Here is a 12916-nt window from a genome sequence, read left to right on the forward strand (position 1 = left end):
AGCACACCAAATTATCTCGTGGTGGCCGTCGGGAGCAGGTTGAAGTTCTCTCTACCTGCGGGAGAAAGACAATTTCTGCTCATTTGACTATTTTTAACAATAGAACCGACCCATTAAGAAAAATTAATGTCATTATGAAGTCTCTATGAAAATGACAAATAACAGCGTTTCGAGCAGCTTTAGGGGCTTTTGACAATAATGAAATTCGCTGTACAGGTAGTGAAAAGAAACACTCCAAGTAATTATTTTCTAGTAGCTTGTTTGTCTGCCATCCGTTCATTTGCTTTCAGCTCAATTATCTGACTCTGTGAGCATGTGGAGGCGAACAGTGGCTCGTGGGCCGCCGAGCGAGGGCCCTAATTGGCCAATTACCGTCCCGATTCGAGGCTTTTAGCTCCGCTGGAGAGTGGCGGAAAAAAACCTGCGCGCTGCGTAAAACTATGAGGACCCCAAATGCACGCACGTACACACGCATGAGCTCGCGCACAAATACATGCACACACACACACACACGCATGCGCTCGCGCACAAATACACGCACGCACACGCACGCACGCGCGCACACACACACACGCTGACTGTTTAAAGCCAAACAAAAGCCTCTGCTTCGGTGTTCAGCATGGAATATATTGCAGAGGTTTGTTGGAAGAAGAAGAAGAAGAAGAAGAAGAAGAAGAAGAAGAAGAAGAAAACAAAAACAGCGAGGGTAAAACAAAACCAAAAAATGCACAACATGCAAGTTTGCAGTTTGACAAGTTTGACAGTTTGACAACAATCAGTGGCACGTGTGAAGAGACACACATGGACGATGGTAGGATTAGGGTACACTGCTTTGGTGGTGTAGGAGGGTGTTCTAGGATAGGGTGGTGTAGAAAACGACTATGGTGGTGGAGGACATGGTGGTTTAAGACGGTGTATGATAGTTTTGGTGGTAAAGTAGACCGCTAAAGGGTGTAAGGGTGTACACTATAGTGTCCAACATCACCCTAGTATCCTACAGCACTAAGGTGGTGTAGGATACTATGTTGGTGTAAGACACTTCTAGGGTGTAGGAAATGACCTGGGGGGTGTAGGACACTAGTGTGGTGTAGGACACTAGGGTGGTGTAGGACACTTCTAGGGTGTAGGAAATGAACTGGGGGTGTAGGACACTAGGGTGGTGTAGGTCACTACTAGGGTGGGACATTAGGGTGGGATGTTAGGATGGTGTAGGACACTTATAGCTGGTATGGTGTGGCAAACTTCTAGGGTTTAGGAAACGATAAGGGTGTAGGGCGGTGTAGGATACTATGGGTTAGGATACTAGGGTGGTGTAGTATGGGTAAGGATACTAGGGTGGTGTAGGATACTATGGGTTAGGATACTCGGGTGGTGTAGTATACTACGGGTAAGGATACTAGGGTGGTGTAGGATACTCAGTTGGTGTAGGATACCATTAGGATGGTTTAAGCAGGTGAGGGTAGATACGTATTTCTCATACAAACATTCTCAAAGATCTGCGACCTGGTAATGCTCTTTGTATGAGAAAGATGAATTCAGAGATTGACTCAGTCATTTCGAGTTGGACAATGGATTTGTTGTTTAACCATTCAGAGGGTAAAGCCTTAAGACAGATTGTTTCATAACAATCCCTGCAGACTATCTCTAACCGTTTTTTTGGTGACCTGCAAAACAACACAACTGTCCCGAAGCATCACTAGGTTCATAATGTGTCGTCTAACCAGTGTTCAGCAAACTCAAATCAGGTTCAACTCACCACCTTTATAATTTGCAAACATCAACCCTGGTCCATGCCCCTCCAGCTCACCCACCTCCTCCTCCTCTTCTTCCTCACCCTCCTCCTCTTCCTCCTCCTCCTCGCCAATTGTCCCCCCCCCCTCCCCCCAACCCCCACCTCGCTGCAACATTCTGCCAGGCAGCCCGTGGATCATGGAGCTGGTGTTAATTAAAGCCTCTTTCAGATCATTTTCTTGCTCAAGTGGCGCTGCAGCAGTACCCATTAGTCAGAAAGCTGCGTTATCTGAATTTCCAAATACAGCTCGGCGTTTATTAAAGTGAAATTCATCCGTTGATTCTCCGCTTCCCTGTGGCCCCCGTGTCCCCCTCTCTCCCTCTCACGGGGCCCACCTGCTCAGAGAGTCCTGCGGGCCAATTACACCCCGACGACCCCGGCCACTAAACAGCCAGGTAATTGCGTTAATAAAAAAAAATTAACAGCGGCAGCATGAGGATCATTATGTAAAAATACCCCATAATGAAGCATTAGCCGCGATTTCATTTGGATTAAAATCAGCCGTCGCAATTCCGGGGTGACCGCGTGACGGCTAAAAATACCCACTACCGACATGTTTAATTTCTTGCTCTTTTCATGCGGCTGATTGCTACTCAGCTCGGCAAAGTCTTCAAATAGAAATCCTTTAAGCTTGTAAGATGTTGCGCAAACACACTTGATGAAGTGCTGAGTGTTTGACTCCGAGTCAGAAGGACCCGGGATTCGATCCCGCACCTGCCCACCCGTATGAGGGATTCATTGAGCAGCACGGCTGACTGCGGCTCTGCTAAATGCTAAACAGAAGCTTAATAATGAGTGTAATTAGTGCTAATGTTTAGTCCCCTCGAGACAGGCCCATTCCACTGGGACATGGAGGCAACAGGGTCAGCTAAGCTACCCTGAAGTATGTTGGGATAGGCCTGCCGCCTTGCTCAGGGAGCTTTGGAGCAAGGCTCTGAAGGAGGATTTATACTTTCGAACAGGTTATGTAACAATCTTTAATCTGTCGCTAAAATGACTTGATTAATATCAATGAAGGACAAGGAAAATGTCACTGAGCCGGACTTTCAGCTGTTCTGACTAACAGCGTGGATTATATTGTACCTGTATAGCCTACCACCGATCAACACGCACACGCACACGCACACACACACACACACACACACACACACACACACACACACACACACACACACACACACACACACACACACACACACACACACACCTTGCAGACTATCATTTCGGAGAGAGTAAATAAAAACCTACATCAAGCAGTAATGCAGCTGTGATGTACATGTGTGATGGGAAAAGCACCAGAGATGATAGATTCCCCCCCCCCACACACACACACACACACACACACACACACTGGGCTGGTTTTATCAACACATCAGCCGGTGTTGCTCTCTGAGCAGCAGCATTTTAAAGCATTATCCTGATCCATCCCAACTGCCGCTAGACACCATCGCAGCAGCCTGTGTCCTAACGTTGAGCGGGTCAGGGGGCTAACCCCTATCTGAAGAGCCCGTTCATACTCCCCCCACCCCCTCTCTACTAATGGACACCACGTCCGCAATTTGGTGGATTTCATCCCGGGGGGTTTGAGATGACAGAATGTCTGTGTCTATCCTGCGGAGTTTGGCCGCATTAAAAGACTATTGTGTGAGAGACGCCGCGGTGGTGGCTGTGTGGCTGTGTGCGGGCTGCAGGTGACGGTGGGAGAGGAGGGTGGTGTTTGGCTTAAATGCTCCGTTTATTTGTCACCCTGATTTAAAAGGTTGATTCAATATGAACTGTGGACGCTGGACCCCGTGGTTCACCTGAGTTAGTTAGTTTCTGAACATGTTGAAGAACACCACCTCCATTAGGTTTGGAAACATTTAAAAATGCATCTTCGTTCATTTTTAAATTGTTAAATGAACAAAGAAGTTGGACAGCACAGTAAAGACTGCCCTTCTCTCAGAGCAAATGCTGCTTCCTCATCTGCTCTCTCTCTCATTGTTTACTACATCTTTACAAACATTACACCCAACGTTATTGTTAGGTTTTGCCAAAAGTTGGCAAAGGTTGATGCAATACTAAATAAGATTCATCACAATAGTCGTATGACCTTGAATGGTCTATATTGCGACACCTTATGGCATTTTCTGCAAGTGCAGGTTTGTTTTTACCGAACTTTTTTCGATTAATACTTAATAATGGCAACAGAACGTCAAATATTAACTATTGCCAAACCCCCTAATAAGAATAGGCCTACATAGCTGTAGGCTTACATATTAATTCGATAACAGCTATTTTGATTATAGCTGTGAGCATAATGTTTGAGAATCCGCTGAGACAATATAAGAACAAGTGGGAAATCATAAACAATTCAGAGTGCAACTACATTATCGTGCAGCGATTTACACAACTGCAAAATGTCCTGCACTCGAACCCAGCACGCTGGGTTCAAACAAAGCTTGCAAAACAAGAGCGAAGCGTCATAAACAACTTAAAAGGCTTGGAATTAATTAATCAATTATTAACCCATGTAATAAGGTAAACAGAGACTGTCCTACCGCGATGTTTAGCTTTATGTCATTAAAGTGAGTCAATTAAGGACCAAGTCCAGCTGCTTCTCGCTATCAAAAAAATCAGGCTGCAAATGGTTGAACATAACGTTATGCATATACCTGGGAGACCAGACACACGTGGTATAGACTTAAGTATTATTATTATTTCAGGTATTCTTATTCAATTATAATATTAATAGAAGGCAACATAAAGCAAGCAATTGTCCTCATCGATGCGTTTAATTGGTGTGCCTCGAGGAAGCGTCGTATATACGTTTAAATAATAATCCTAATAATCAGAACAAACACACGCTTCAAGGTGTTGATTCAACCCAATGACTCGATTGGAATCGGATCCGATAAGCCAGTGATTGCATTAATCAATGTAGGCCTAATAATGTACAATACCATAACGAGTTATCTATAAATAGCAGTGGGCCTACTATATATATATATAAAACATAGACCTATAAGCAAGACCTACAATGCAGATTGTCTGGTACCTATCTCTAACATCATACATCTCTACAATTACGGTGGCCGATCAGAAGATTTTAATAGAAGATTAGAAAAAAGCAAGACCAACCATTTAATATTTAAATAAATCAAATCTTGAATATAAATAAATATATAGCCAATTAGTAATGCAAAACAACAATGAATCCCATTTTCTCTTCTGTCGCACAATGTTCTGTTTTGGGCATTTCAAGAAATCAAATAAAACTCATAAACACAGAATTAGTCCATATGCAATATAGATTGAGTCTATATCTTTATCTTTATATAGTATTTATAGAGCAGTATGATCACATTTGAACTACCTAACTCACAGATCAAGAATAAAAGGAAAAAATGAATAATCACTAATCACTTTTTTGTTTTTTTACCTTATTTATCATCAATGTAAAATATATACCAAAATAAATCAATTGTTTCCCTTGGGTTATCACAGACTAAGAACGTTCTTCCTTGTCTCTATGGACCAGACCCTATTAGTGTTTACAAACTCAGAGTTAAAAAGAAAAAAAAACATTTAGAATGAAGTCTGGACCCCGAGATACCCCCTGCAGAGAGCCCAGTGCCCCCCATCCCTCCGCCGCCCCATTCACCACCAGCACTAAAATAAACACGCAAAAGACCACATTGTCACCCACAACCGAAACTGTCGCTGAAAAGATCTCTAAACCGTTCTTCATCGGCGGTGGACATCCAGCCAGAGGAAGTTGAATCCGAAACCCTAATTAGGAAGTAAGGGACGTCAGCGCTGAATGCCCCCCATGGGTTCCAAGCTTGTTTTTTTAAAATCAGTCAACCGTTGCACAATTATCCACCTGCTACTCCCAATGATGGACTGTTTTGTTGGGGGGGGGTGGTGGGGGGGGTCTCCTTCCTTTAAACAGAGTATAAATGGCTTTTCAATGTAAGGCACGGCGCCCCGGGACATGCCGTCCGCTGGCCACTGGGGTGCTGAATGGAGCCCCTGAATGACCCGGCTCCAGGTTGGTGAAATGTACCCTGTGTAAACACGTCCTCTTCTTCCCCAAACACAGAGCCACGCCGATGCCGAAACAGATGGCAGAGAGTGGACGAACAAGAATAAGTAAATAACATGGCAGAGTGTGTTTACTTGTTTTTGTTGAACCCTTGCCCGTATCATTGGTTCTTTTGCACACCACAGAGCCAGTAGCTACACATTTAACACTGCCGCCGCCTCCCCTTCACCCTTTGACCTTTCCATTCATGTCACGGAGCCACGCCATTGGCTGAGCGACGGCTGGTGGCGTGGGTGGGAGGGAGGAGAGGAGGGGAGTGCACACCTGTGGAATGGGCAGGTGACTCGGGGCCCTTTCACACAGCTCCACCCCCATGGCTGACATGAAGGTTTAAACCCATTGAAAGAAAAAAGCCAAGATTAGTGTTTCTTTATACTGGCCTGCGTCAAACATATTAATCTTTAGCTGTTCATCTGACTGTGAATCTTTTGGGAGGGCTGTTTCTAAGGACCAGTGTGTGCACAATTGACAGAGCCAGCATTACAAAGAGACTTCTTCACATAGATACTTTCCTCCAGGATGCTTGTTTTTGTCATTTCAAAAAACATTTCGAAAGTCTTTCTATATATTTTTAGCGGCATGAATATTGAAGAAAAATGTTTGGAAATATCCCGCATTTTCACAACATCTAAGTTAAGCTAATAACAATAGCTTCCCCTATTGAAGTCTCAGTGAACTCTCCTTTTGAATACTATATAGCCGCAAGAAAAACAATTCCATTAAGCCCACAATCCCCAACAAAGCCCCACAGAGGACTGGGAGTCCTTAGCCCAAATAGAAAACCAATTGTTTGGAATGGAGTTGAGTGGACTATATATCGGTTTATAGAAACTCTGTGGCCGGTATTAAACGCAGTTCTCAAGGAAGGAAAATGGAAGACAAAGGGCGGCAGAGTGGGGTGTTTGCCCAGGTCAAATTGTGTCAACCTGGGTTACATTCAGATGAGTGCACCGGTGGAAACCGGCTTGAAAAAGGCTTGTGCCGGGCCCGGTTTAAAGAGAGACCACCGGCTTTCATGTCACGTCCTTGATGTGGTTCTGTCTCCGTTCAGCCATGTAGTCTCAGCTGACAGACACACTGCTGGTCTGGACACCCTTGATTCCTTTCCAGATCTGTCCGATGGTTGTGTCCCAGTGTGTGTCCCTGTGTGTGCGACGGGAAAACATGCCTGCAGCGGTGGAGGGCCACGGTTTGTGCGGTTGTCGGTTGCAGTCGAAGAGTCACGATATACTCTTCAACTGATTTATAAATGAATCTCCACAGACCAAGAGAGTAAAAGAAGAGTTTATTCTGCCTGCCTCATCGAACAAAGCAGCTTGTGTCTCATTTGTTTGACTATGGTTTGGAACCACAACACAACAAGAGAATTGTTTTGAAGAGGGTGCAAAGGAAGTTTATTAATGTATTCAACAATTATCTATTAATCCTTTAGCAGTACCTGCTCAGAATATCAAAGAGTACGTTGGGGTAAGGGCATCTTGATCAATGATTTTTGCAGGTAGTCCACGGACATTTGGGATTGAACCCAGAACCTTTTCATCTATTGGTGTAAGATATAGAACTAATGGTTTAACAAGATGGTTGGAACCTAATCGTGCTGAAAACAAATGTGTATTTAAACTGGGCGAATTATTCAAATTAATTGCTTTCACATCTGTGAATAGAAGTGTAGAGGATGTTATTATGTAATTGAAATGTGTTCTCAGATAGATCTACAGTCCTGAGGGACGTTTAGCATAACCCCCTGGATCATTTGTGTGGGATTATTCATGACATGCAAACAAGTATGGCTTCACTGATTCATTCAAACTGTGTACAGTGACATTGTACTTACAGCTTACATATAGTACACATATACAGGTATGTTCTTTACTGCTTCACCAGGGATAAATTTTATCCGTAGGACGCACAGCGACATCTTCATTCACAAACACATTTCCTCTTAAAGAAAAAGCAGCATCTTTTCTTTCAAATTATAGGCACACACAATATCTCACCACATACACACAATCACATTCTAGCTAGATATATAGATACTTTATTGATCCCAGGGGAAATTCAACACGTCACATTCTGGCCATCCACACGCCTTGTATATCAGCTTCAAAACAGCAGGCACGATCAGTAAAGGACACACATAAACTGATAAGCCAAAAATGCATGGAAGTAGAGGTCCAGAGGTCTACTTCAGCGCCTCTCTGCATCCACAGGTTCTATCCTTCCAAGAATAATAAAAATGTCTTTAACCTCAGCAGAGAGACGGAGCTTAGGGTATAGGAAGGGGGGTGTTGCATATAGAGATTATGGGGTTAACCAGCTAGGTTTGGGCTTAAACCAGAGCTTTTAGGTGTTATCGACGGACCCCTGTGGTAACTGAAGCCAGCTGCATGCTTGTGGTGAATATGTTTTTCACAGCAAATGCATATAGAGCTCTAAATAAACATAACCAACATTTTGAAAAATGTACTTGATCAACAAATTTATTGAGTCCAGACTATTCATTAATACATAATAATATAAATACATATGCTATTCAGATTGTAAGATGAATTGTATTTATGTGCTTTAATTAGGTTACTGGGATTCCATTTTTGAATTACAAGGATATTTAAGTGTTGAATTACATGTGTAGGCCTACTTTAATAATGGGTTATTATCAAGTAATTTATATAAAAACGGTGATGTAAGACATTTCCTGCCCAAATCAAAGCTTAGATATATAATTTATATTAGGCAATTATTATATATATATATATTATATTATATATTATATATTATTATTATTATTATTATTATTATTATTATTATCTTAATAATCCTCCTGATGGTAAACTCTTTTTCCAAGTCTGCTTCTTCTTGTGTGACACAATTTAAGCTTTAACAATTAAAGTAGGAAAAACGATATGTTTAACCGTATTTAGTTCTGCTGTAATAGTTATGGACTTTTGACAGCTATCCAGGATTTCAACATCGATGCTTTAAATCCACCTGACGCACAGAACACACACACAGCTTCTAAAGTTAACCCAATAGTCCACCTTGTGGTCGTTTCATACTACTGCATGTTTGCGTGTCTAACGTCGAAATGTGTTTTTATGTTTTTAGTATTTCTGGTGTAAACATAAACACAAAGCACAGAGGAGGCATTACACAGACTGTGATTATTTGATAATTTAGCTATAACCGTTTTATTAACAGCACAATTCTTACCAAATGTTTGATACCTAATATATCAGATAAAAAAGTCTTTCATAATTTGTACATTTAAACTCATCACATTTGCAGAGTGTATTTAACAGCTGAATATGACAACATGGTTTTTAATTTCTAAATAAATTAAATCTTACTCCCAGGAATTTCCTTTTCTCCCATTTCAAGTAAATGTGCTCATTATCATTAGAAATAACAAGGCTACTTGAGTATCTCAAAAATATGTGGCAATACATGGTAGATGTTATATAAAATTAAAACAAATTTTTAACATTAAATACTTGTGTGCAAAGTGTAGTGTATCCTTTGTTGACATGTGGCAGCTCGTTAAATGAAGTGATTTGATAGTCAACATGACCTCTTTTGTAACCTATTTCCAAATGTATCAAAGTGTCACTCTCTATCACAGATCAATATCTTTTTACATTATGACTGTTGTTGATGATGCTGAACCTTCTGCTTCCTCCTACAAACTGTTATGTACATATATGGTCGTAAGGACGCAGGTACTCACTGTCTATGTGACCTCTTCCGAGAGGTTGCAGGGCCAGAGATAAGGGCGTCAATGGGAATGTTTAGAACCGTTGCAGCAACACTTCACCTATGTATAATGTTACATTATCATTGAAAGTGCATCATGTGACATTTGTATGGTACACTGTGTTAATGTGATGCTATGAGTCCAAAGCACTATAGATAAGCCTGACCCGGGGCCAGACCGCCATGAAACCAGGCAATACAGGATCCATCCAGCTCTTATTAGCCAGACGGATCCTCATATCATATGCTGCTAATGTGGGAGCAGCCATGTAAAACAACGCTGAAGGCCAGTGGTGATGGGTTTTAATGCCATGCTAAGCTAATCCACCGGCATCATCTGATCCGACTCATTTCAACTGTAACTGCAGGATACTGTTTGTGCAACTCAGGTCACCGTTGCAGTCTGAAAGAGCTTCACAGCCGATATAAAAAGCAGAGTAGTGGGAGAAAGCAGAGTAGTGTAGCTCCAATAGGGAAGCCAAAGCAAAGAAGCCCTATAACAACATGGTACCAAAAGTAAAGGTAAAGTAAAAGTGTATCTCAAATCATGAATCATCATTAGAATATTGCAAAACATATTTATCTATTTTGAATATCTGTTCTGTTCACGTCAAATCCTTGAAGGCCCCCTGGGGTCTCAGATTGTGTGTGTGTGTGTGTGTGTGTGTGTGTGTGTGTGTGTGTGTGTGTGTGTGTGTCGGGGATCCACTTCACTGATATAATGTGCTTGTTTAATGCGTAGACAAACACACATACACAATGAGATTCCTTTACACACGCACACACACACACACGCACACACACACACACACACACACACACATGCATTTAGACACTCATTAGCCCATACTAATACAATAAGTGTCAGCTCCCATTACACGGTGCCTGGGAGGATGTCAGGATTGGACATCGACCAAATCTCATCACACAGAGGGTGACAACACCCCCACCCCTCCCCAGCCCCCCTGAAAGATTTTTAATCTTCCAGTCACAATGTTGGATTGTTTTACCCCGCGCTCGTTCGTTTAAACCCAAAACACGAAGAATGCACCCAGACGCGGACAGATTATCATTCATTATGAATTATTAGACTCATTCATTTACATTTTCCTTGAAGCGCAACGTTGTGATGCGTCGGGCGGATCCTTGTGTTAAGTGGGGAGGGGAAAGAGGGGCAGCTGGTTAAGGATTTAAAGCCCCCCTCCCTCGCTCCTCTCTTTCATGGCCATCCTCTTGTCTCACCCGTGAACAGCACACACACAGGCTTGTAGCAAATCTTAATTAAGACCGCTAATTCTGCATGCAGTCGCACGACCGGCGCTGTGGGTTCACGTGACGCGGCGCTTAACACCGCATGGGGGCACGGATCCTCTGTCCCACCATCTTCTGCTGGTGGTGGTGGTGGTGGTGGAGCGGTGAGGGGCGAAGTTGGAGATGGGGGAAGGGATGTGGTGGAGGTGGAGGTGGTGATAGGGATTGCTATTGTGGTGGTGATGGTGATGGGCTGGTGGAGGTGGAGGTGGTGTTGGGGGTGGTGGTGAAGGTGGTGATGGTGATGGGGTGTTGGTGTTGATGGTGGTGGTGGGGATGGGGTGGTGGTGGTGGGGATGGCGGTGATGGGTAGGTGGTGATGGTATCGGGGTGGTGGTGGTGGTGATGATGATAGGGTGCTGGTGGTAGTGCTGGTGTAATTTAGTTGAAAATAAGAGTATGTTTGATTTTGCAAACAGATATTCTAAACTAGCAGGAGGTAAGCGCCTCCATTCATGTCCATCTCTGGGGGAGGTGTACACGTGAGCATGTGGTAGATAAAACGTGCACTCTCCTCTCTACACCAGATGCCCTGATGGAAGACCCCTGACAGACGGGTCCAAAATGAGCGTGACGTGCACTGCGTACGACTGACAAGGAGGTCATCGTTATCTCCCCATGCTTAAGCTAGCAATACATACATAATCAACTAGTTATACATACATAATCAACTAGTTATACATACATAATCAACTAGTTATACATACATAATCAACTAGTTATACATACATAATCAACTAGTTATACATACGTAAGCAACTATTTATAAATACGTAATATACTAGTTATACATATATAGTCAAGTAGTTATACATGTGTAATCAACTAGTTATAAATATGTGTCGCTAACAGCTATAAATAGATAATTACTAATGATAAATAACTAGCAACAATTTTAGAAGTCAGTCAACAACAAACAACAATAAAAATTTCTGGCGATCGTGTTCATGAACTTGAATATGTAAAGTCTGAACACATTTGTTAAGATTCAAAGCAGATGCCATGCACAGCACAGAAACAAAGAAGAAAGAAGAAAATATGTGCAAAGTATCGAATATGTTTACGGCAGGATCAGGAGCCTATGAACTATTCCCCACGACCAGTGATCGATCTACACTCCTGACACCGACCGCTCCATCACTAAACCACACATCACAAATCACACTTATGAACCTCTGTCTCTCGGTGGCCTGACCTTTGACCCGAGTTCTTCCTGCGTGACAAAGGTGTCAGTGATGGTGAGTTAAACAGCAAGGGGGAGGAGGAGCAGGAGCAGGAGGAGGAGGAGGAGGAGGAACCGTTTGGACCACAGGGTACGGGCTAATCACATTAGGGTGCAGGGGGAGCTCCGGGAAGTAGACAGAACCGTGACCGCCGGGCCAGTGCCGCACTGCCACGACTAATCCCTTTAGGACGCCACCACGCCTCCGACGCTGGGAACGAAGAAAACTCTTTCCCAGGAATCACTTCACCTGTATGGTAACACAGGGAGGGGGTCACCCTGCGGTTGTTGTTGTCACCCTGTGACGATGAGCAGGAGGGAACACAGTCCCACGTACATCGTGATTTAGTGTGTTTTTGTTGTTTTCGCTTTGTTTTTGATGATCTTCTCGAGGCCGGGGTCGCACGCCAAAAAAATACACCAATCACCAACCTGAGTGGCAGGGACAGCCAGATGATCACACTGAGATTGTCTCTCATGAGCAGCACTGTTCTAGTGAAGCCTCTACTATCAGTCCCATCAAACGGTGAGAAGGTGGGGAACGACGGAGCGAGGGAGGAAGGAAGGAGAGGTTGGGGAGCTACAGAGAAGGAGGTGGGGGGGGGGGGGGTGTTAGTAGCAGGATAGAGCCTTCTTCATCTGCTATTGTAAGTGCACCCGAGTTCAACCTTAATGTAAACCTTGGCAGGCAGCAGATGAATGGGATGCTCTCTATAAAAACCCATCCTGCTGCTTAATCCGCCAGATGGCCCCT

Source organism: Micromesistius poutassou (assembly GCF_964030765.1).
Source record: "Micromesistius poutassou genome assembly, chromosome: 10".
Lineage (NCBI taxonomy): Eukaryota > Metazoa > Chordata > Actinopteri > Gadiformes > Gadidae > Micromesistius > Micromesistius poutassou.